A 12,333-nucleotide genomic window follows, 5' to 3' on the forward strand; every position below is an offset into this window, starting at 1 on the left:
TCTCATAACTTAGAGAAATGTTACCCTATTGAAATAAATAAACATATTAATTAGATTGTCAGATATTAACATAGACAGGACATCCCTAATATAATTATTCTTCTGTGCATTAGTGTTTCAGGAGTGAATCTTTTTTGTATACAGAATTATATGTTTTGGGAAAAATGAATACCAGCTCTTAAATTAACTTCTCTCTCTTTCCTGCAGAAGGAAATTGATATTTGAGAAAACTGTACCATTATGGATAAACTTAAATATCTTTACTAATTGTATCACAGACAGGCCAACAATTTGAAAATATATTAAGCTTTGTATTTAATTTATGTGGCATTTCTTAAACATTCTCCAACATGTCTGACTCTTCAAGTTATTGACTTGCTTCAAAGCTAATTTTGCCTCTGACCACTATCTGATGAGAAATTCACATGTGCTAAATATACTTACGATAATAACCTTATTTTCAGTCCTCCAGTAAAGATCCTGATGGCCTGAAAGGGATTTGAGTCCTCAGTGTAGCTTCCCTGCCATTATTTTTCCAGTAGATTTCAGGAGAAAGAAATGGTTTGAATGCTAAGTCATAAATACTGCTCTAATGTGGTTTAGCAATCATTTTGTCAATATAACAATAATAAAGCAATAACAGTATGTTCAATGAAACAATAACAGTATATATAATAATGACAATTATGTTTGTCTCACAAAGGACTCTTGGTGAATTAGGGACTAGAGAAAGGGGTTAAGAGAAATGGATTGCTCACACATACAATACAGTCCAGGTATGAGTAGTATATTTCTCCTATGTGATAAATTTGGGACAGCAAGGAGTGTTGTAAAATTGTTGAGTTGTTCAACCAAACATCAATTTGATTTTCACATCTCTGGACTACTGCTTGAAATACAGACTGTGGCAACCCTCTTTTATCGGTATACATGCATTGTTCTTAGAGTGAAGTCAGTGGGACTGTTGAAAAGCCACCTCAGAAAGAGCAGGCGTTGTAATTCAGGTTTCTTCTGGAACGTATCAAAATGCCAGTTTTCACCAATCATTTTGTCATGTTTAGGGCAAATGGCATTGCCTCTATGGTTATGTGCCTTGTTTATACCACAGCTTGATTAGAATTCTTCTGATGTTTCTGTGTTAGTCCTTTAGCTGAAGAAGTAGAAATTTTAGTTCCTGATGTAGCTCAGGCAGGTGACAGAACTTAGGCACAACTACACGGTTGGCAAGTAATTACTGCTGTAGTGCCCTGCAGAAAGAAGAGGGCACCCTAGTACAGGGTTCTTTGTTGCCTTAAAAGTATTTATGTAGCCTACAAGTAGCAATGCAGACATTTTTGTCTCTCTGCCTGAGCTGGTCTACACAGAAAGCAGCAGCATCCTCTGTCCATCAGACATTTCTGTCATCTGAAACAAGAAAGCTGTAATGAGATTCTGAAGGCTCAAACCTTTCAGATTACCAGTGAAGGACAAAACCAAACAAATAAGCAAAACCCCCAAACAGCAGCAACAAAATTACGAAACACAAAATGCCAAGATCTGAAGAATCTGGGCATTATTATTGAAAAAAAGTGGAAGGGAATATATGTGAATGTTATACTAACAATGGTTTTATTACTGCATTATTTTTTGAGATTAAGGCAATCTGTCAGAGTGGGATTATTTTTGAGAGTGAAAGCAATATGGGAGCTCTCAGTCTGCATATAGAGAATACAAAACACTGGGTTTTAAGCTCCAAAAAAGAATCCGTTTAATGAACTTTTCCAGAAAACAAGTTCATACTTTTCCAGAAAACAAGTTCATTTTCGAATGTTTAACTAGCATGCCCAAAACTAACTGCTTATAAACAATAGATCAAAATAGTATAAGCTTTAAAGAACATAATATTTTTACATTTGGCCACAAAATTTCAAATATTTTGTATGTGTGCTGGTTCAGTTTTGGTTTTCTTCTGCAAACACTAAGAATTTTCCTTTAATCATATGAAGGTTGATCCTTATTCCAGGACCTGCTATTTATGAAAGTAATCAACTATCATTAATCTCTCAGTAAAATTATCAGCTAATCATTTGTGGTAGACTGCATTCTTGAGGGCACTATCAATGAGCCGAAGACATGCTCTCACACACAGGCCACCGTCTCTGACTCCCAGGAGATGAAGACTGATACGGTCATGCAGAGCATGAATTTTACTAGAAATCTGAGCAAAACTGTACCTAATGCATACATATCAGAATTAGGTGGGGAAGATTGCAAATTAAAACAATAATCAGAACTAAATTCTTAATTTATTGTGACTTAATTTTAGATTTGAGCTCAGACCTAAGCTTTTGTAACTTTGAGACTTATTAAAGATAATGCCTATAGAATCTTTTTCTGCAATGATTAATTTTCAGGTTTGTCAGCAATTCCTACTCTTATTCTATGAGGGTGTCCACATTTACATTTTTATTCATGGTGGTAAATCTTCTTCTCCTTGAAGATTTTCACAAAGTTAGGGTTGTATTCGTAAATTCCTCTCCATCAAAACAATTGAAATAGTAGCAGAAGTTACATAATGAAGAGCTTTATCTGAATATTTAGCCCTGAAATTAAATAATAATTCCAATTCTAAGTTATAATTATTTTACTTAATTGCCTATCATGTCAGAAGATACAGATAGATAAATGAATCTTTCTGATAGCATTTTGAATAAAACCGTAATTTTAGTGATCAAGTTAACATTTTCTTCATTCTACTATCAAACTGACAGAAAAATATAATGCAAACGTATTTTTATAATTTGAGGACACATTTCTTCCACAAATATTTGACCTGAGTTAGAAAGTGAAGAAGAAGATTGTAGCTGTCTCTTGGTGTTTCATACACAAGTGATGTTGGTTACGTAACAGGAAAAATTAGTAATATGGTAAAGAGCCACATAGAATACTGTGTTATAGAAACAAATTTTATTTAATAAGTCTTATTCTCTTTTATCTTCTTAGGTGAAAACAAATGGCATTTATTTTTTATTTCTTTATGGTACACTCCTCTACCTCACGTGTAGGTTTGTTGCAATTTAGCAATACCAATAAATGTTTGAGTTCATATTATTTTAAGGAATTATTCTGTAACTTAAAGTGAAACCAGGTTTCCTTCATCCTTGATTTCATATTTAAATGGAATTTGGTTATTTGTAGAAATAATTTTTGAGCATTTTTCTGATTCATGAACATACAAAAATAACTTCTGTCAATTTGGGGGGGGCTAATTTAACCTCCTAGTGTGGTGTGAACCTTCAAGTATGATGGGGTTATAATACCCATGCTTCATTTAATAGCTCAGTTTACAAACTCTGAGGATTGTCATCCTTAGGTAAGGAAAAATGGGCATAGGCTTTCTACCCTTTTAAACCAAAATTAGTCAGTTAAGTGAATCATAGAAATATTTAGGTTGCTAGAGGTGTTTAAAAGCCATCTGCTCAATTCTTTTTCTCAAAGCAGGGCTAAAGATTGAAAGTACTCTGAAAGATGCATGTCTAGGATCTGGTCAGTGACAAAATAACCTATTCATTATTAATATTATTTTTAAAATGTATTTACTTTCATTTTCCTTTATAAGGGAAAATAACTGGCAGTTCTTCCAGAAATTAAATAGTGGGTCTTTAAAACACAGGTCTCTGTAATGCTTAACACAATCTGGATCATAGCAGTTTTAGCTCAGTGAAATCCCATCATTTTTCATGCATAATTTGCTAGACTAGTGGTATGATTAACACTTCAGCTTGCTACAAATACTAAAAGACTTAGAAGGAAAACAAACCATTTCTTTTCATTTTACAGATAAATATTCTGAAAGGCTGCAGGAGATTTCTCCAGTCAGAGAGAGGAATTGAGATGAGAGATACAACTTTTATCCACTTGTTTGGAAAAACAAAGTTCTTTCTGTTCAGCAGTCTTGCCCATACACACTAAAATACATACTTCTCACATAGCCAGAAATAAAATCTCAGATTTCTGTTTCCTTCACTACCATGTAGTAACTGTAATAGCAGAAAATTGGTCATTTTTCCATCTAGGTCTTAGTCCATACAGAAGCTACATAAGTTGTTTGGGCATTAGAATTCCATGGCCAGAAATTTAGAGTGCATGTAAGAAACAAGGTGACCAATTTTTGACACAACGGCTGAAAAAGAAATCCAATGGATTTACTGATTTGGCACCATGAACAAATCTTATACAATGAACACCAGTGTTTTACAATGAAGTTTTGTCTTAATCTTTCATCTGAGATTTCACAATTCAGTAAGACTATTTTAGATTTAAGCCATTTCTCAGACTTGGATTTCTGCGTTTCTCCTCAGTAGCAATTGTAGATGAGAAGCTGTTAAAGCAGTTACTCCTATCTTTTGGGCTCAGTGGTCACTTTGTATTGTTTTATGTTGATTAACTTTTGCAGAGCCATCCAAAAATAGCAAGGGAGATAGAGAGTCCATGGTGGTAATCTGAAAACACAGAAATTATGGTTCTCAGGGCCCTGAAGACCAGTTTTGTTTACTGCACATTTCATACCAACCATACGAAGTTTAACAGAGACAAATTACAGAATCTGCACCTGGAATGGGGTAATCCTGGATGTATGGACAGACTGGGGAATGAGGTGCTGGAAAGCAGTGCAGCAGAAAGGGACCTGGGGGTCCTTCCTGGTCAATGGAAAGCTGAAGATGAGTCAGCAGTGTCCCGGCATCCAGCAGGGCCAACCCTGTCCTGGGGGCCATCAGGCACAGCATTGCCAGCTGGGCAAGGGGGGGATTGTCCCACTCTGCTCTGCTCTGCTCTGCACTGGGGCGGCCTCACCTCGAGTCCTGGGGACAGCTTTGGGCACCCCAATATAAAAAATACATTGAGCTGTTAGAGAGCATCCAAGGGAGGGCAATGAAGATGGTGAAGGGCCTTGAGGGGAAGCCATACCAGGAGCAGCTGAGGTCACTTGGCTTGTTCAGCCTGGAGGAGACCAAGGGGAGACCTCACTGTGGTGTTCAACATCCTCCTGAGGGCAAGAGGAGAGGCAGGCACTGATCTGTTCTCTCTGGTGACCAGTGATAGGACCCGAAGGGATGGCATTAAACTGAGTCAGGGGAGGTTTAGGTTAGATACTAGGAAAAGATTCTTCACCCAGAGAGTGGCTGGGCACTGAAACAGTGTTAAGGAAACTGCCCTAACAATCCAGGAGCCACTCCGGCAGTCCATCTGACACTGCCTGAGCTAGGAGTGAAGTCCATTTCCAGCTACACACCCCACACTTCCACAAGTCAGATCAGGTTTTGTTACCTTGACCCCAGGTTTCCCATAGCAGAGTCTCAGATGTCTCGATCCTTAAAATAGTTTCATGATGCAATAAGAAAATAGTTAAAGCTGGGTGCCTCTGACGAGGGGCCTTAAAAATGAGTGTTTTTATACTCTTGGAATATAATCAGGTGGAAGTCTTGGGTAGTCAGCTCCTGCTGTGTCTCTGAGTGTCTGTGCCACAGATCTCCGTATCCCTTGTCATGCAAGAGTTCAGCAGTTCATGGCCTCTTGCCCGGGGCTCCAACCCCAGATCTCAGTCTGCAGCTCACACTGCAGCTGCCCACTGAGCTACTGCACTGAATGTATTCCCTAACAACAGGGTCCCCAGGGCAATGGTCACAGCACCAGCCTGACAGAGTTCAAGAAGCGTTTGGACAACGCTTTCAGGCTCATGGTGTGACTCCTGGGGCTGTCCTGTTCAGAGTCAGAAGCTGGACTTCTATAATCCTTGTGGGTTCGTTCCAGCTCAAGATCTTCTATGATTCTTTGCCTCTGCACTGACTGCTTCTCCTCTTTATCTTCTGCTTTGGATGGTGCCACATGTTTCTGTAGAAGTGAGCTCCAGTGCATTGCTATCAGATCTTCAAAAACGCTGGAGTGAGTCTTCCCTTTCCCTATATATTGAAGCCAAATGGGAGCATAGTATGGACAATGGGCTTGGGCAGTTGAGGCCTTTCCCAAGTGCATGTGAAAAGTCAGAAATATTTCTATCAATCATGTGGAACATTTTATTACTATAGATACATACAACCCCATCTCCCTTTTCCTCCACAAGAAAGAACTTCAGGCTTCAGTGAACCCCTAGAGGATTCACCATCTGAAAAAAGGAGGAAAACACAGATAACAGAAAAAGAATTTAAACAGGCAAGAGGAAAAAACAAACTGGAGATGTTCCCAAATCAGTGTATAAGCCCTTCCAAAATGTCATTAAGTTATTCTCATAAAGCAGCTTAGCTCTATGATTTTGCACTCCTCATCGAATGTTTTTGTGAGACAAAGCAGGAAAGAGATTCAGGTGAGACTGGTCCTTTTTGGTTCTTTGGTCATTCCCTATTTAATGTTTGGATTATTCTTCTTTCCACACTTAAGAAACTTGTGATGCCTTTCATCTACCTCACCAGAGACCTGGGAAGGAGGAGTATCTAATTCCCTCAGTGAACCTGATCGCAGCTGGGAACACCTCTCCTTCTCTATCTGTGTCTCTTTGTTCAACTTCATATATATGTATCTTCAAGTATATTTTTTAAGGCCAGGAAGCTCAGCAAGGGGAGAATCATGTCTGCACTTGTACCAACTGTTTAAAAAAATTATATCACAGAATGATTTACAGATTTTTCTAAAAAGGAGTATTTTAAGGCATGAACAGTTCTTTTTATTTTTTTAAAGAGCAAGCAAAGAGCTGTAGTAATTACCTTCAGTCAGCATAACCCTCAGCGTTCATTGCTGTCACAGAATAGAAAAATATTTCTTCTTCGTGTTGCTGGATGCAATGTTTTCCACTTTTAACTGCAGTATAAAAGGACAATGATTTTCTTCTCCACCCCCAGAAGAGTGAGAGATGAATGTTTAATTAGAGCCAGAATTTGTAATGTTCACAGAACAATTTTTTCCCCGTAAGTGTCTCCGCTGATATGGATACTGTTTGTAGCTCATCTCCATGCATCCTTACTATCTGCTAACAACAGAGCCCTGCTGCAGTTGCTGCATAAGCAGTTTTTGCCTTTTTAATAAGGAGAAAGGAAGTCTTGTGGTTCATCCCAGTGGTGCAGTTTAAGAGAAAAACAAGAAATGAGGCGAACAAGGGCAAAGAGAAGATTCTTTTAACTCTCTGATTGCTTTTGCCATGTTGCTTAATTTACACTGGTGACAGAAATTTCGGCAGTGTGTCTGGTGCACCTTATTCTCCCTCACTGCCGAGAGATATCAACTGGATGCTGCCAAATGACTTTTACCTTGCCATTTTTTCATGCATTACTTGTCACAGCTTGTTATCTCTTTTGAGTATTGGCTCCCTCAGGTTGCTGTGGCATATCAAAAACAAGGAGGGGAAATAACAAACTGTCCAAATGGGATCTGCTCAGCAGGGCCCTGGTGAGAGAAAACCCATGGAAACAAAAAAGAAAAGTTGTGGGGAAAACAGAGGAGAATGAAGACCAGGACACTGACTGCCTCCTATTTTAAACTTTTTATAGAAATCACCAATTGTCTTCCTTAACTTTTGGCTGTGTAAATCAATTATAATGGAAATAATCCCATTGTTTGTAAAGGAGCTTTGCTGCAGTCGTTCAGAAGGTGCTTTGCCACAGTCTCCTCAATCTTTCAAAAAAGGGTGGGACTCTAAGGGCTGTGTTTTTAAGGTGGGTTTGCCTGGCAGAAGCTGAACTGACCTGCACACTTTGCATCCTAATAGCCCATTTAATTGCTTTTCTCTGATTGCAATGAAACCACTTACAGAAAGACAGTGCACTGTTGCCAGGCATAAAATCCAAACCCCAAAGAGAAGTGGGATACAGAAAAGGGTGTGATGTTCATGTTAATCACTAATTCCAGTAAAAATGAAATACTGGGGATGGAGGGTTGTGTGATCACAAACATATTGCTGGAGTGGAGCTGCTGTAGTATCTCATTTATGGAACAGTGAAATGTAGGAATGATAATAGCTTGAGTTTATATAGCACCTTTCATCACAAAGGATTCAGAGGTGATTTACAAACTTAAATTGTTACATAGATGGCACTTATAAAACAGAACACAATTGCTGTTTTCAGAGTAATGGTCTGAAACACTACAGATTGCATTAGTCCTACTGAAATGATTTGGGCTGTTATTGGAGAATAGGTAGGATTCTTTATTTTTGTAGAATAAAAAGTGAATCATAGTGGCCAGCTCATGCATGAGCTGCAACAGCTGTTAAAATGTGCCTAGAAAAGCAGCACAGTGCAGGAACCAACACACCTGGCAAAGGAAGGTCTCTCTTGACACAGAAACTTTAGGAGTGATTCAGTAAAAGCAGTAGCGTTACCATGCCATGGGAAAAATCTGTGTATAAGGGGTCCTGATCTCTATGGAGTGGCTTTAAGAAAATTCTTGACTTTTACATTCCCTGAAAAGGCATGTCCAACAGCTTGATGGCCCAAAGCACTGCAGGAGGAAAACAGGCCTGCAGTCCAGGCTCCTGGGGAGAAGTGGCCTCTGTTGACTTTGCAGTCTCTCTCCTGCCATCCTTAGGCTCCCTTGCAGGTTTCCTGCCCAGGTGCTGGTGCTGCCTGTGATGTTTAAATGTGATTTATGGGAAAATACACTGAGGGTATGCTATATATAGGTGGATCTGACACTTACAGAAGCTATCATTGTTTTAGTCACTCATTTTAACTTTGATTGTGATTGCAGAAGTGGTCTGTGTTGGCTCAGCTAGAAAAAGGCAGATAGAGGCAAACTGCAGCTCTTTTGTCTGACTTGCATGATGCAAGGTGTTATCCCCCATGCCCCTGTTACAGGTGAAGCTACAGCACAACTCTGTCCAGCATGAATGTATGTAGTTACTCGTCTATGACTATAAACTGAGTTGAAAGTCTTTAATATTTTCTCTGCATGAAGAAGCCAGTGTCATGGGTAAAGCTGAAAATCAGACATCTTTGCTTGGTATGGACTGAAAACACATGTAGGTGAAAAGGGGTTCAAATGACTTCCACTGCTTGGCTACTAATTCCATACCAATCAAGAGGAAGTGGGCTGACACCTCATGCAAACCATGCTTTTGCCCTGTGCCTGCGTTCCTGTGCAATTATCACCACTCAATATTAAAAGGAGGTTGTTTTCATCAGTGCTTTCAACAGTTTGTAAGAATTTTATAACATACACACTGTAAACTGTTAGTGTAAAGTGTTTGGAGAAGATGGGCAGAGGAACGATGTGTTTTTGTTTCAGCAATAGATTTAGTCAAACAAGCTGTTGGGAAGAAGTATCCATTTTTATTTTTGTTTTCCTGTTGTGCTGATTCATTGTGGACCCATCCACTCCATGCAGTCTATTTTGACGTAAAAAAAACCCCAAGTTCCTGATGCAATGTATTCTAAGCACTTAAAATTGGAGGAATGTGCCTTGCTGGCTATATGAAATCTACTAACAAAATAGGGATTAAAAAAATGTAAAAAATTTCTACTGAAAGATGTGAGATCAACTTGATTCTAAGCAGAGTGTTTGCAAATCTCTGTGTGCTAACAACTGTAACTATGTGACTCCTGTGCAATTTACTCTGGAAAGTGCAAGCCTTAAAACTTTGCAAAGCAATCTGAAAATATTTGTTCCTGTCCTGTACTTATTCCAGTACAAAGTTAAGGGTAATTTTAAATGCAACTGTAGCTATACAAACTGATCTACAAAATGAGATTTGTAGATTAAAGCTTAATTAGGGCAAGTAGCTCACGAAAGCCTCCTCCAAAGTGCAGCTGCTCTCCCCAGAAATGCACTACAGAGCAACTGGTAGCAGTCTTTTACCAAACACTTCTGTATTTGTAGCTAAGTAGACTAAATATCAACAGGACTATTGGTCCTGAATTTATGTCTTCGTTCTGTTAAAACTGCTGTAAAGAACCACTGAAACAGATGAATGCTGTGGGTTTTTTTCCTTGGTGAGAAATGGGGAATTTGCTCAGAAATATTAAAGTTAAAATAATCAACTATGTGTAATCCTTCTTTACAAATGCTTGTACAAAACTCAAAGCTGTTCTTAATTCTTCCCCAGGAGACCAAATATTCTGCTCTGGACAGGTTGCTTTTTGTGCTAGATAGAATATCAAGAGACCATTCTTCTATTTTTTTTTAGCTAGTAGTCTGGTATATTTTTTTATTATTGTTCATGTCTTAATAGGTTTATTTCTTATATATGAGAAGTTGATGAGACAAAATAGGACAATAATATACTTCCATGTAGTCACATTTTATCAGTTCTGCTCACTATACCAGTTCAACACAGAGATGCTTAAATTTAAGCCTGTGCATGCTTACTTTGCTCAAGTGTGTTCTTACTGTGCTTGTTCAGATTTTGTTCACTGTTTTGGTAACACTGTTGATGATGTCAGTGGATAATCTGTCTGAGAAAGAATTCACTAGAACAAAAAGGAAATCTGAAGGTCTGACACAATCTATGAAGGGTTGAAATTGCTTGCACCAGAAATCCTGGCACAGAAAGCGGCTTTTACACAAAGGATAGTAGTAGTGTGCAGCTCTATCCAGCTGAAATTACAAGGGAAGGTTACAAAGACATAATGTGACAACCCAAATTAGATTTTGGCTAACTGGGCAAAACTAACACTTTACCCTCAATTTTTTTTATAAGATTTCCAATGTCCCCAGTGGTCAGGACCTTAGATTTATTTCTTCTAAGAAAACTGGAGTGTTCAGGAGTAACACATGTGAATTAGAAGAGAACAGGGAGAAAGTAAGTCAAACAGAAAAAAAAAACCCCAAACTAAACAACAAAACCCAGAACCCAAAATAAAAAAAATTAGAAGCACTTCTGTTTATATGAGAAGAGGATAACGTAGTGTGCGTAGAAAAGTAAATTTCTGTGTGTAGATCTGAAATGGTGCTGTTTTATGAAATTCAATGTTGATCAAAGGGAGAGAATCAAGCAGTTATCTTCTTTGAATGAATGCTAAAATGTGTGTTTTGCTAGGGTTTCAGGTACTTTTGAGATGAGTGAATACCATGCCTCTCGGCTAAGCTTGCCGGGGCTCCCAGGAGGGAAGGTGGGGTGCAGCACCATGTGCCGCTGGGGTTGAGGGGCCCCGGTGAGCTCCCGCTGCTGTACTGCTTCAGTGCAAATGCTTTTCACCAGGCATCTCATCGGAGAGCGCTGATTTAGAGCAAAAATATGTGTTGCTGTCTGTTTCGCTGATGGCCAGTTTTTGTGGGAAGCAAGGGCCCCTTGGAGACTGCACGCCAGGCTGTGCTGCTACCTGCTCATGCTTAGTTAGCAGCAGGCTGAGGCAGACCTGGGAGAAAGCTTAGCCTTTGCCAGGAGTGGTTCTGGGGGGGAAGAATCTGTTCACTGATGCAGAAAGTCTTTTCTTGTGCGAAGTGCCCCCGGCTGATTCAGTCTCGTTTCCCGCAGTGACTGTAGGCTCCTTCTGCGGCAGCGGGGGCACCACCGGGAACAGCCCACCCTCGGCAGTGCTGCACAGCGCGACCCCGCCGCTTTCCAGCCACGACGCGCTCCTGGGTCTCCACAAAAGCTGATCCGCTCATGTGGGTGCCCCCGGCCCCCCACTTGGACGATGCAAGGATTTAAGTATGAGCGCATTTCTTCTTCTTTTCTCTCTGCCTAGCTGTACAACCCGCTACCGGGGACAGGCAGCGGCTGCCAAATTGCATCCTACATCTGTTCGTTTCCAAATGCGCCTTTGTTAGGTGAAAACGAAGGCCTCATTATTGGCTGTAAGTATGTAGTCACTTAGGAAAATAAGTCAATAAGTAAACATCTGAGTGAACAAATTGGTGATTTGCATCTCCTTGTTCCCTGAATGCATTCACAAGTGGTGAGAAAAAGAGCCAGTGTCTCCAAACACATCCACGTGGCATTTCCCCACAATACAGTTTTTCAAATAGACTGTCTGGCCTTTTCAGCCAAATGATATGTAGTGAAGTCTGGAGAGAATAGAGATAGATGTATTGGATTTAGTAATGTGGAATACCTAGGTACAGGTACAAAGATTACTTTCCTTCTGGAATACTTCTGATTTACTAAACAAAAAGTTGACCATATGGAGAACCTTCTGTGTCTGAAAAAAAGCAGCTCCCTATTTCAGGTCTGCAAGGAAAACTTCTCCTTCTTGTGACAGTAAATCTCTGGGCTGTCCATTTTTCTGTTCAGTAGACTGAAATTTAGATTCAGGAACAGTATAGAGTTAGAGGCAAATAAACTGTTAGAGAAACTCTTAAGTCATATTGACTTAAGTGATGAGATCATGCCAAGAAAGTTAATGCAGGCAGCTCTAGGGGAATGCT

At 39.5% G+C, this 12,333-nt stretch overlaps 1 protein-coding gene across 11 annotated transcripts in view; it reads left to right on the forward strand.

The window, feature by feature from the left end:
* The window catches only part of LDB2 (LIM domain binding 2), a 213,760-nt gene that overhangs the window by 109,651 nt on the left and 91,776 nt on the right, over positions 1–12,333 (forward strand). The window lies entirely within an intron of this gene.

The sequence above is a fragment of the Corvus brachyrhynchos genome, unplaced genomic scaffold (genome assembly GCF_000691975.1).
Source record: "Corvus brachyrhynchos isolate BGI_N302 unplaced genomic scaffold, ASM69197v1 scaffold80, whole genome shotgun sequence".
In the NCBI taxonomy this organism is placed as follows: domain Eukaryota; kingdom Metazoa; phylum Chordata; class Aves; order Passeriformes; family Corvidae; genus Corvus; species Corvus brachyrhynchos.